Source organism: Equus asinus, chromosome 4 (genome assembly GCF_041296235.1).
Source record: "Equus asinus isolate D_3611 breed Donkey chromosome 4, EquAss-T2T_v2, whole genome shotgun sequence".
Taxonomy (NCBI): Eukaryota; Metazoa; Chordata; class Mammalia; order Perissodactyla; family Equidae; genus Equus; species Equus asinus.
In genome coordinates, this window is record NC_091793.1 from 114,867,688 (window position 1) to 114,881,666 (window position 13,979).

The window sequence follows — 13,979 nt, forward strand, 5'->3', positions numbered from 1 at the left end:
AGCTGAGTCTAAATGAGACTGAAAGGAAGAATTGCAAGCTTTTATTCTGTGCCAGACCCTGTGCTAAGTCTTTACATGCGTTATTTCCTTGATCCTGACCTCAACTCTGTGAAATGAACACTAGTATTATCCCAGATGGGAAAACTGATTTTAGTGTGATTGAGTTGGTTGAGTAAGGCCACACAGATAGTAATGGAAAGAGCTGGAAATATCCTAGTTCTGTTTAACCCTGTGCTCTCAACCTCTTCACTAAGTGAATACAGAGAGTCAATATACATCCATCCATCTAGCCTTCTCCAACTTTTATTGAGCATCTACCATGAGCCAGGGATTGGACTAGATACCTTACATAGGGTATCACATTTAACTAAAAGAGCCTTTTATTAGCTGAGTTTGTATATGACCAAGGACCCTTCCTTATAGATAATATTGCATAGTGGTTAAGTACTTGGAATTTGGTTCCAGACTTCTTGGGTTTAAAACCTGACTGGGCTACCTGCCAGTTCTGTGTACTCTGACAAGTTATTAATTTCTCTGTGCCTCAGTTTACCCCTCGGTGACAGGACATCTATCTCATGAGGCTTAAATGACTTAAAATTTCTAGAGTGAATTCGCTTTTTAAATGTGGCTGAGAAGACAGCTAGTATGAACAGTGAAACCCTTTCTAGACAATAACTCCAGCAAGAAAATCTTTAAAAGAGGAATGAAAAAACACCTATCAAATTACAAAATCCATAGCAAGTTTAAAATGAGAATATTGCCTAAATGTGTCTACAGAGCTGTGAAGTGTGAGTGTAAGGAATTAAACTATCTAATTTTATTCAAAGGACAAATAAAAAGGTTATTTAAAATGTTTAAATAGTAATGGCTAGTAATACTGGATCCTGGTTTTGAGAGAAGAATATTGACATCCACTTCTGAATTGTTTGCTTCCAAGACATTTTAGGATTGTCTAAAGTGGGGCTGATTGTTTTGGATGATAAGTGGATTATTTATTGTGATTACTTATGCACTGCCAGGAGAGTACTGGGTGCTTTCCACATAGGGACGAGGTGTCAGCTGACACAGTTGACCCTTGAGAGATGAAATACTGATGCCCAGATGCTCTACTGACTCAGACTTTTAAGAGACAATCTAGGAATTCCTTGTGCTCTTTGGGTCAGTCAAGAAAATCGGGCAAGACCATCTTTAAACTTTTGTGAGTATATATTCAACCTTCTTCATAATTTATTTAATTTCGCTGACTGTCTTCTTTCCTCAGATTTTGCTCTTAATCCTCCCCCACAAGAGCACCTCCCGTCAAATTGTCCGTTTTCATAAGAGGTGAGAGGAAAGCTTCCTGGAGGGGAATGTCTGCTTTGAAGGAGGAAGCAGAGGGTTAGAGAAATCAAAATGCCAATTATTTGTAAGGTCTGCAGCTGGGGAGCAAAGCTATTAAAAAAAGAGTTCACTGCAAAAGGGTTCCCCCTGCTGGGGACTTACTGAATTGCACTGACATCAGCTCTGAACCCTTAGCTCAGCTTGGGTCTGTAACCTAATGCAGCTGCTGGCCGGGAGCCTCCTTCTCCCAACACACCACTCCTAGTCCCAGACTGGCTGCAGATGTTTCTTTATGACCCATCAAAATGTTTGCTAAATATCATCGGTTAATTTCTCAAACATCCTGGCTTTAGTTCTTTTATCTGAAACCCGATTCAAGATCTTAAAATAGATGATAGCAAAATAAAATACAAATTACAAAGGTGTGTTTGTCCTGAAGCATCAATAAATTGTGCTGTTCGGTAGGAGTCCAATCACAAAGAACATTCCTTCGTTTCTCCGCAGCTTCACGATGGGAAGACTGGTAAGGGACTTGGTGACCATCCCTAGTCTTCAACTTTTGATCAAGAGATTTTAAAAACATTGCCACATGTAGGAAGAGCTATGGGTCCCAACCTCAGTTTGTTGTGGTCACAGTCACTCCCTTTCCTACCCTCAGCAAGTACCTCTCAGTGGTACTTCGATACAATTGTATGGGAGGCAAATTAGCTGCTGTCAGCATCCTTTCATGGGTGAGGTGTGGCAATATCTCCTCTGAGGCCGGTGCCAGGCTCCATTTGATAAAGGGATCCACACTCTTCCCGAGGACTGTTTTGTAAGATGGAATTCCTGGATTGAAAAGTGCTTAACCCAAAAGGAGTTCCTAGTGGTGAAATAATTGTCATTTGGGAAAACAGAAATGGTGTAGCCCACCCATCAAATCACACACCAGGGTCCTCTGCCCCTCTGTTAGATAGAGGATCAGTTACCATGGCAACCAAACCTCCAGTGGTGGCCCTCAAGACAGTGTAGCCTGCTTCCCGGGGAAGAGAGCTGACGTCAGGAGGTGGGAGGAAGTGGGGAGGAGGTCCACTGGCCTCAGGTCCTCACCACACCCAGGGGTCCCCTGAGCAGCGGGAAGTGGGGCCAGCTGCTGCTCTACTCCAGGAAGCTGGGAGCAGGCAGCTGGGCTGGGAACGCTTTGTGCTCAGGGAGGTCTGTGGAGACAAGCAGCCGCTATTATAGGATATTTCATCAGAGCAGCTGTAGCCTGTCAGCTCCTGACTCAGTGCCTCTCAGAATGTCTACCCTTTAGAGACTCCAGAGCTGTATGCGTTGAACTTTTTCTGAAAGGCTCTACTACTGTCAGAGTTCTTTTAAAGAGAAAGGCAGCCTTAGTTGTTTTTTTTTTTTGTTTTCCCAAGCAGCTGTTTGTTTGGATAGGTAACTGGTTCTCCTAGTGTGCTCCCCAGACCAGCAGCATCACTTCACCCCAGAGATCGATGGAACCGTGAATTCCAGTGCCCCAAGCCAGGCGTGGTGAATAAGAAATTCTGGGGTGAGACCCAGCAACTGTTTTCACAAGCTCTCTGGGTCATTCTGATGCACACTAGTGTTTGAGAACCACGGAAATTGGTGAGGAATTCATAATTAAGTTAGTAAGAGAATATATAATGGCAAAGATGAGAGGGCGGGAAATGGTGACCCAAACCCTTCAACTAAGATGAGGCCAAAGGCAGTTTCTTGATGCACAGAGCCTGTTGGTTTCCTCCCCTTCTGGAACCTAGAGCACATCTTCAGTGTCCTGTTGAGACCAGACAGACAAGAATACTGTCCCCAACATTGACACGATTCTTCTGGATGACTACAATTTGTTTAACAATGGTCAACATTATGGTGAAGTTTCTGATAGTCCAATGCAGGGGAAGACAGTGGTTGCCAAACTATTAGAAAGCTTTTAGTGCTCTCTGTAAGGCATTTCAAGCCAGCTCCAGAAAGGAAAACTTTGGCTTCAGTAACTGTGATAGTCTTTAGAAGATAGCTGTAGGATGTGATCGCAATGAACTACTATGAGGTGGCTAATAATTTTTCACTGGGCATTGCAGCCTGTGTGCCTCTCTCTGGTTAGAAGGTTGTTTGCCCGTTATCTTTTTACCCAGGTTGTAAAGTGCTCAGCATAGTGCCCTCTTAAGGATCAGGATTTGAGTACCAGCTGCCATCAATGGGAGCCTTACCATCTGCTGAACACATACAACATACCAGTTTCTCGTTGAATTCACACCTCCATAAAGTAGACGCTTTTAATTTCTCCGTTTAACAGTAAGAAAAAATGAGTCTAATGAGAAGCAACTCAGCCCAATTCCCCAAGCTAGTAAGCGGTCACTCCAGGATCAGAACCCTGGGTGGTCTGACTCCAGAGACCATGGCATTAACCAACCTGAAGCTCTAGGCCAAGGGTCACCTCCTTCCCAGGTCTCTGTAGAGACCACTCTTTCTCTTTGTGGATATTGCTAATATTGCTACTGATAAGTTGTAGAATATTTACATTGTTTAACTTGTTTTATCATCAGAAGGGCCCTATGAAGTGGGTAACAGTGTAAGGATCTTCGAATTACAGATGAGGAAACTGAGGCTCCAAGCAGCTCAGCAGCCTACATGAAATTACTCAATTAATATGTGGCTGAGCCAAGGGTTAAACCAGGAAGTGCATTCATATTTAATATATTCTATTCTGCCACTTAGCATGTCATGGCTTGTACCCAAATTATCTATGTTCATGTCTGTGTTTATCAGATATCAGTGACAGACCTTCTGAGTAAACTATCATGTTTTTTTCTTCCAAATATTCAAAAGAAACCAGACTTAGAACTTTTTTTACATTATTTTATTTTTGCATTGCAAAAGTAGTATATGCTTGTAATAACAAGACAAACAATTCAGAAGCCTGTTAACCTTTTTTATAGTCCCCATAGCATCCACTGTATTGCCTGACATAAAGTAGATGTTTAAAGAAAGTGGGTGTAAATAAATATTGATTGATTCCACACACAGGCACTCAGTTGAGCACCAAGCACTGTGATGGGGGTGGTGGGGATGCAGCTACAGCCTCTGTCCTCACGGAGTACAGGTAATCATGTGACAGGAATAGGACAAAAAAGGAAGGGCGAGCACTGAAGGAGACTGGACCAAGGGGAGTGACCAGATTCTGAGGTTTCAGTGAAGGCCTCCCAAAGAATGATTTATTGAGGCAAGACCCAAGTTCCCTGTCTGAACTCTGCTTACTCACTCTGTGATATTAATTTGATCTACAAATGAAAAGGCTTCATTCATTCAACAAATATTTCTTATACACTCACTATGTGACAGGTTCTGTGCTTGGTCCTGGAGAGTTTTTTGAAAAAATAACAGCATTATTGTGATATAATTCACATACCATACAATTCACCCACTGACCGTGTACAATTCAATGGCTTTTGGTATATTCACGAAGTTGTGAAACCATTACCACAATCAATTTTAGAACGTGTTTATCTCCCCAACAAGGAATCCCATAGCCATCAGCAGTCATTTCTCATTCCCCCGAAGTCCCCCTGTGCTAGACAACCACTAATCTACTTTCTTTCTCTGTGGATTTGCCTATTCTGGACATTTCATGCAAAAGGAATAATATGATATGCGATCTTTTGTGACTAGCTTCTTTCATTTATATTTTTAAGGTTTATCCTTACTCTGGTATGCATCGGTACTTCGCTACTTATTACTGGATAATATTCCATTGTGTGTGTATACCACTCTTTATTTATCCATTCATCAGTTAATGGACATTTGGGTTGTTTCCACTTTTTAGCTATTATGAATAATGTTGCTATGAATATTCATGAGCAAGTTTTTGTGGACATATGTTTTCATTTTTATTTCTCACTTAGGAGTGGAGTTGCTGAGTCCTATGTTTAACCTTTTGAGGAATTGCCAGATTTTTTTTCCCGAGTGGCCGCACCATTTTACATTCCCTCCTGCAGTGTATGAGGGCTCCAGGTTCTCCATATCCTGACCAACATGTATACTAGCTGTCTTTTTTGCTTATAGCCATCCTAGTGGGTGAGAAGTGGTATCGCACTGAGGTTTGAGTTTTTGGTTAACCTGGGGAGTTTTGAGTATTGCGGTGACACGATCTTGCTTAGGATTTCAAAGGATCTGTCTGGCTAAGAATAGACTGTAGTGGGGAGAAGGGAGGGAGCAGTGGGGGGAAGCAGTTAGGAGATGACTACACTAATCCAGGAGGGAGGCGGTGGTGAAGCAGGGCGGTGGCAGTAGAAGTGGTGAAAGTGATGGAATCCTGGAATTTGAAGAGCTCCCGTGTAAGAAGTGTGGAGTTTCCAGACTCTTAATAAGGCAAAGATTCCATTGTTGTCCTGGGAGAAACAAAAAGTGCATGAGCCTTAGCTTTTGCACCAAGAGTGGGAGAAAGAGGAGCCTGTGAACATCTTTTTGGTGGAACTCATCTCTGGATCAAAAACCTGACAGCACAGGGAGAGCACCATGGTGTCGGGGATGAGCATGGCCATGGGGTCCGTCAGAGAGCTCGAGGTTGGTACTTGACTCCCTCACTACAGTTGTGAGTGACTTTGGGGACATTGTTTAAGATCTCTATGCCCCAATTCTTATCCGAAAAAAGGAAATATTTCCTAACTTTTCCAGGTTGTCATTGGGGAGCTACCAGGGAGAGGCAAGGTATTACGGTGATTTCCTCAGACCCTGAGCAGAGAGAGGAGAGTCTGAGAGGGGGTCAGTGGCAGAGAAGAAGTACTCTAAAATGTTCTGTTTAGAATCATCTTCGAGATTCAACTGTCATTCATATTTTCCTACTTTTGAATGTTTCTTTCAGCCTTCTAGAATATGCAAATCTTTTAAAAATATTTCATGTGAAAATAGAAGGTTGCTTTTTTGCCATCCTGGGACATATAGTGTCATATGATTTGTTCTAAATGAATTGGCTGGCAGTGTGTATCAATGGCTTTAGGGACTGGAACAATCAATGGCTTCAGTCTAACCTTGTATAATGTCACTTAGACGTTGTCAAGTCTCTGTAGGATCTAGTTGATCAATCAAATTAAGGCTGATGCATGAAAGGAAAGAAAAGTTACATTCTCTGTCAATAGAATAGATAGTTTGAAGAAGCCAGACACACGAATGGCTCCTGGGCAAGGCAGAGGGACAAGATCCTACTCACCATACTCATGTTTAGATGGAATTTACCTTTAGAGACAATATCCATTGAGTTCATAATTGCAATTTAAAAATGTCTACAAAATAGATTATTCACTTTTTCAGCTAAATGTGTTATTTCTTTACCTTTGCTTTCCTTTTTTTTTTTTTTAAAGATTGGCACCTGAGCTAACATCTGTTGCCAATGTTCTTTTTCCCTTCTTCTTCTTCCCAAATCCCCCCAGTACATAGTTGTATATTCTAGCTGCAGGTCTTCCTGGCTCTGCTATGTGGGCCGCTGCCTCAGCATGGCTTGATGAGCAGTGCTAGGTCCACGCCCAGGGTCTGAACAGGCGAAACTCTGGGCTGCTGAAGAGGAGCATGGGAATTTAACCACTCGGCTAAAGGGCTGGCCCCTACCTTTGCTTTCTGTTTCTAATTTTAAAAATAAAATACACAATTTGGTTTCTGTACGAGGTATACATTTCATTTATTAGACAACATAACATATGTGAAAATGTGGATCATTTTCCAGTTACAACACTAACAATAGTACATATAAGTAATGGCATATACTGACTCAACTCATAGGGGAGTATAGACCTTCTCCATTCTTGATATGATAGCAGAGTCCTGAGATGTGAGTCCAAGAATTATCTTATTCTTATGAGGTAAGAAAGTTCAGTTAAACCCCACTCACTCCAGATTATCCTTATTTCCTGGTTATTTTGAGTTGGGGATGAGATGGAGAAGGCGGCGAGTGACTTGTCCTTTCCTCGGGGAACCCCTCCTCGTGGCACCTGGTATTCTTGTAGTTTCTGAGATGGCACGGCTGGTGTTGCAGAGCCTGCGTAGCTATTCACCAAACCCATTTCCTTGTCTTTTTGGGCACACGAAGAATCTACCTTCCCCTCCTTTTCAGCTATATGTGGTCACGTGACTGACTTTGGCCAGCTCCATGTGAATGGGTCTGTGTTTACTCCAAAAATGCCTAGGTGGTTTTAACATGATGAAATCTTTTATTGTATTCATCATATTAATACAAGAAGGAAAAATGTATGATCTTTTTGAAAAACGCCCCCAAAACATTTGATACAATTCTATACCTATTATCTGATTTTTTAAAAAGTAACCTTAAAATGGGAGAAAATTCCTTTAACTTTTAAAGCGTTCTTAGTAATTGGTAACTGTTATTCTGTTCATTACATAACTTTTGATAGTCGATGATCATGGCGAGAATTTGCCTTAAAGTAGCTTATTATTTAATCATTTAAGAAAAGTTCTGACCAGTGATGTTTACTAAAGTGAAGATTCCAAAGAGGAAATGAGTTCACTCAATTGAAGTTTATGCTCTGTTGCCAGAATCCTCGTATGTTACCCGGGAGAATAACCTTGATCCCCACATCATTCCTTGGTTTGACTTTGGGTCTAGGAGCCAAACCTTAGGGGTCCCTAAAGAGCCCCAATCTTTCATCATGACTGTTAAGCAGAGGGGAGTTTCCATCAGGGTGGGTGGGGAGAAGCTGAAGGTTTTTCCACACCCTCCTCCTGAGGGTCAGAGCTTCTCCATAGGGAGGAGCTTCTTGTGCTCAGGGTCTGCAAAGTGCCTCTCCTTACTCAGAATCTCAAGCCAATTCATAAAAAGGAACTTTTTTGGGACTCACTTCTCTAATTTCCTCTGTACGCTTTTCCTACCAGGTTACAAAAAGTTAAAGGTCTAGGTTGCCTGCCTGGTAATGAAATTGCACTTATTTTTTAACTTCTAAAAGTGTTTCTGTCGTCGTTGAATTGGCTGGAATTTCAATTTACTCAGGCATCGAACATTCAAAAAGAAGCTTGCGGTATTTGGCAAGTGGTAAGAAAAGAGACATTAAACTATTAGCACTTTTAAGTACCACTGAGCAATACTTTTATTCCCTAAATGCAAAGCTTTGAGGGAGAATGTGTCTAGTCATTAGCTGGTAGGCCAGATTCCTCAGGAGTCTCTTCTGGTCTCATAAGTAAATAGAATTTCTTTGTTGTAATTATTTATTTTCCCGAGAGGCCAGAAAGGCTGTAATCTTAACAACAATTTTATCTGTTTCCTCTCTCTGGAATGATTTACTGTGTATACCTAAGAGACTGGGAACCTTTTTGGGTTTCCCTAGTCTAGGCTTCCAGAAGATATTTCTTTTTTAAAGGGCCCAGGTGTTAAGCCAAATGCCCTGTTTATAGAATGTTAAGGTTATGACACAAGTCAATAAAAGCCTGGAAGTGCTGTTACTGCTGACATTGCACCCCTAACACACGCCATTGTGCCTTTCATTTCTCTTTCACAATAGTAGGGAGTTAAGGAGGGAGTGTAAAACTTAACTTTGAATTTCCTGGCTTTTGTTGGTTTGTTGAGCAATCCCAATGCTATTGAATTTTCTCCCCTTGCTGGGTGGTTGTTTTTCTGGTGTGCAGTTGTGCATTGTGTTTTTCTAAGAATTACAATGGTTTGGACACGTCATATTGACATGAATGTAAACTGTAGATTGACCTTTGGCATGATAAGTGGAAGCAGAGGAATACTTGTAAAATGTGTGAATTCGTTTAAACCTGACCGTGATTTCCAGCAGGAGAGGTGATTTCATGTTTGGAGTTTATTGGGCATCTCTCTTTCTTTTTTGTCCCCTTGGGTTGGACCAGCTCATTGAGTTGCTGTTATTACATGAAGGCAAACACCTAGATGAAAGGGGAAACATTCCACCAATCGTCACGGTACTTCCAAACTTGGGAGCCCATATTTATCCTTCAGAGGCAACAGATATCCCACCAGCTCACTCTTTCTAGTGGATTTACTGCAGAAAAGTGGCCCTGAGCCTCTTGATGCGGCAAAGCTAAGAGGTCTCACTGGTTCACCTTTTCTTTTATTACTTTTTTATTAAAAATAATTTATATTAGGGCCGGCCCCGTGGCCTAGTGGTTGAGTTCAGCGCACTCTGCTTTGGCAGCCAGGGTTCGGTTCCTCAGCATGGACCTATACCATTCATGGGCGCCCACGCTGTGGTGGCAACCCACGTACAAAATAGAGGGAGATTGGCATGGATGTTAACTCAGGGGGATCTTCCTCAAGCGAAAAGAAGAAGATTGGCGACAGATGTTAGTTGAGGGTGAATATTCTTTAGCAAAAAGAAAAAATTATATTTTTTTGTTTTTCTCATTGCAAAAGCTACAAATGTTCACAGTAAGAACACTGTTAAGTAAAGACAGGCAAAAAGAGGAAGACAAAGCATTATATAATCAACCACAGCTCACAATTCATTGTATATCTTTGTCAGCATTTCTCTTATGCAAAATTAATTTTTTTTAAAAAGCGGAATCATACTGGGGCTGGCCCCGTGGCACAGTGGTTAAGTGTGCACGTTCCACTTTGGTGACCCAGGGTTCACCAGTTCGGATCCTGGGTGTGTACCTATGTACCGCTTGTCAAGGCACGCTGTTGTAGGCATCCCACATAAAATAGAAGAAGATGGGCATGGATGTTAGCTCAGGGCCAGTCTTCCTCAGCAAAAAGAGGAGGATTGGCAGCAGATGTTACCTCAGGGCTAATCTTCCTCAAAAAAAAGTAAAAAGGAATCATACTACGCATACTGTTTTATAACTACTTTCTTTTAAACCACAGTCTCAAACATCTTTGCACAGCGATGATGTTTATCTAATTTTTTATATTTAATTATGTCATACATATTTATAGTTTAAATAAAGAAGAAAACATTACATGAGATAATTTATGCTAAAAGTTTTAAACTTTTTATCTTTATATATATAGAATACATATATGTGTGTACACACATTTATTTTTTCCATTTATATGATATTCCTTGATTAGATGAGTTACAATTTACATAAGTGTTTGTCTCCTGTCTTTCCACGGGACTGTCAGCTCTAGAACCACGTCCATGTCCACAGAGCTGACTGTCACCATTGTATCCCCAGCACCAGCATAGTGACTGCTACATAATAGGCTCTCAATAAATAACTGATAAATGAGTAAATAAACTTTTGTATTGTTTTCAATTTTTCTCCATTACAAACATTCGTCCACATGTAACTTTGGCCACACATATTTTGTAGATTTTGTGTTGTCCTAGGTACAGAATTCTGAGCCAAGGCTACGTGCTTTGGAAGCCAAACTGCCTGAATTTGTATCCTGGTTGTACCACTTACAAACTGTGGAGTGCTGAGGCTGGCCCCTGAGAGTCACTTGTGCACATCTCTTCCCATTCCGAGTTCAGTGACCTCAGGTTGGTAGCTTGACATCTGCCACGGTGGAAGAGTTTACACCACAGGAATTGGCAAATGCTACAAATCAGAGCTTTTTCTTTGTTCTTTTTTCCTTTCTTTTTGAGAGTGCTAGTTTGCTATCATACCATTGCCATGACCATAAGAAAGTCACATAACCTCTCAGGGCTTAGACCACCTCATAGTCAGGGAGCCTGCTCTGCCTGCCTCCAGGACTCACCATTCACGTGGGAGTCTATGTGAACAGTGCCTTCTAGAACTGTGGAGTGCACAGCACTGCTCATAGGGCAGCTGTGAGGATTACATGGTTAACACATGTAACTGTGCAAGCACTTAGCCCAAGGACATTCAGCACTCAATACATGCAAGTGATTATTACATTGTTATTATAGATATATGTACTATTTTATGTGTTTCCAAATGCTCTCCAGGAGGGTACCAATTTAACTCTCACCACCAGTTTCCTTCCTCCTTTGCCATGAGTGAATATTATTGGTCCTTTGCCCAGTCTAATTGCTGAAAAATGTTGAATTATGGCATTCATTTGTTTTTCATTGATTATTGGTGAAGCCAGGCATCTGTTCACTTGTTTATTAGCCATCGGATTTCCATGAATTATCTGTTTATGCTCCTTGACTATTTTTCTATCAGTATCTTCTTCTCCTCCTCTTTCTCCTTAAATTGATCTGTAAGAGCTCTTTGTACATACTTTTTTTCAACATACGTGTTGCGAGCATTTGACTTTGGTTTATCCTGTTTTGTTTTTGTGGTTTTTTGCTACACCAAAGATATTTTAAGTTTTTTGTATTAAAAATCATTAATGTTTTCTGGGTTTGGTATCTTCCTTACTAAGATGTGCTAAAATTATAAACATAATCTCAAAAAAATTCAGTAATTACAGCAGAGTATTTCATGTTTGGACAGACATCTAGGTTATTTTCATAACTATCTATCCTTTATCCATTTATTTATTTTAGTATTATAAGTATATATCACATAATTATAAATACATATATTTATAAGTAGCTATTTTGCTGTCATAAACAACTCTGGTTCAACATTCTTATAACTATATTTTTGCACACATCTCAAAATTTCTCCTTCAGGATAGTACCAAATTGTCCTCCGGAAAGGTTATATTATTTTTCACCCTCGCTCTCAGCATAAGAAAATGTTGTTATGTATTGAGAAAATAAGAAATCTGTGAAGCAAAATGTTGTTCACATTGAGATTCTGAGATGCAGTTTGTGGTGTTTTTTTTTTTTTTGCAGGTGAGAAGATGTCTCAATGTCTTCCCAATCCTGATTTTGTTATATCTTCACCACATAAATTATCCAAACACGAAGACTGAAATGCGTTGCTAAGCTCTTTATCAGATTTGGGGAAATCACAACAATTGTAAAGGCAGTTTGAGCTGCTGCAGAACGTTCATTGTGAAATCTCTTAAAGAGACGTTGCACAGACGCAAAGAGAGGCTCAACAACTAAAGAAGCATGCGATGTGCCCAGGAGGGCGCGAAGACCACGCCGCCTGGGACATGAATTAGAGAAAATAAGAATGGGAGTCCTGAGGTTCACAGGAACCACGGGTTTCTGGATGGATTTTCAGAAGCGAAAATGTGGTCTGAAGATGTCCAATCTATTTCTGGTGTGAGCTGTCACACTGCAAATTCACCAAAGGGTGTAGGAATGATTTCACACAACAGTTCACTCGGTGATTTACGTGAGTGAGGCTGTGGGATCATATGACGTTGGTGAGCCAATAGACAACAGCCCTGCTTTCCTCTGACAATCAACCAACACTGCGAGATGACAGCAGCCAATATGACTGAGAACAGCGAAGGCATAATAACATTTACATTGATGTTTTCAGCCGCAATGGCTACATACTTTTTCTCTGCTGTTGCGAAGATGCGATATGTCGATCGTACAATAAATCCCCCCAGCCTTCATTCTTTAAGGCTTTCTAACCCAAATTTGATAATTTCACAGCAGCGTTGTGGTTTGCTATTACTCGAAAAATGGAATCAATATCTATCTCATATATATGGCTTTTCAGGGATCATTGTTTCTATTTCTTGAATGCCAGTACCATTTAATCAAAAGGCGAAGTTCAAGAAAAGGCAAGATTATATTGTCCTGAATGTTAAACAATATTCTGCATGCATTAGACATTGATAAATTTTCAAGGAACATCTAGTGGCTAATCCCTGTTCCTGTAAGATAAAAGATTCAGCAGTTACACACACCCAACTCTTATATCCGGACCAGAAAAAGATGATAATTTGGCAAGATTGAATCAGCTCTTTAGACACACACTACCATGTTCTTGAGGGAGAAAGAGAAAATAAAGGTTAAAATGAAAAGAACGAATTACAGTCTAATTTTTATTTATCTTTAACACTTATAAAGATGTAACTCTTTCTTAGACCTCAGTGTATTTTTTAAATAAAGCTGTCAAAAACAACCCTCACAACCCAAAAATGACAACCGCGGAATTTTAAAGGCTGATTGGTTATAGTGCGGAGAAGGTAATAGAGACAGCTATCCATGATGCACACAGAGGACCGGCTTGCTAAGATTCCTCTCCAGGGATGGATAAAGTTTGTCTGCCTTTTCTTACTCCTCATTTGGACAGCAAGTCTGGGGGAGACGATGTGGTGTAACAGAACCGTCATTACAGCCCAAAGCAGGGCACCCAGCTTTAATCTCGGCCGATTGATAACTCTCTTTCTTCCTTGAGAGCATTGCTCCACTTTTTGGACCCCATGTCTTCATCTGTAAATGAGAAATTCTAGGAAAATTCCAGGAATCTCGCCACTAACACCTATAGGGAAGGTGGTCTTCTCTTTCAAGCTGGAGGAAATTTGAGAGAGCAGATAGCCACCGAGTGTAGAAGATCTGAGTTCTTTCTAGTGCAGAGTAGAAAAGAAACAGGAAAGGATGCTGGTGTTCAAGGACTTTCAACTGTGAGAAGGGTGTGGACCACGCAGCCCTCCAAGGAGGCAAGAGAAGACTCAGCATTGTCTGAAAATTATGACTGCTGGATCCAGAGAGTGGGACTGTCTGTCGCACTCATCCTGTATTCCCAGAGCCTCACGTGGTGCCTGGCACGCAGTAGGTGTCTGACACAGATTTACTGGAAAGCGAATAAATGTTAAGCCTCAGGGTACCTTCCGTTTGCATTCTAAGATATGTTCACTTTTATAC

At 40.9% G+C, this 13,979-nt stretch overlaps 1 long non-coding RNA gene across 1 annotated transcript in view; it reads left to right on the top strand.

Moving 5' to 3' along the window:
• The window catches only part of LOC123285216 (uncharacterized), a 50,953-nt gene extending 37,014 nt beyond the window's left edge, over positions 1-13,939 (top strand). Inside the window, exon 3 of the long non-coding RNA XR_011502875.1 lies at positions 12,042-13,939. This is a non-coding gene — a long non-coding RNA (uncharacterized lncRNA). The remainder of the gene's footprint in view (positions 1-12,041) is intronic.
• Positions 13,940-13,979: the final 40 nt, after the last annotated feature.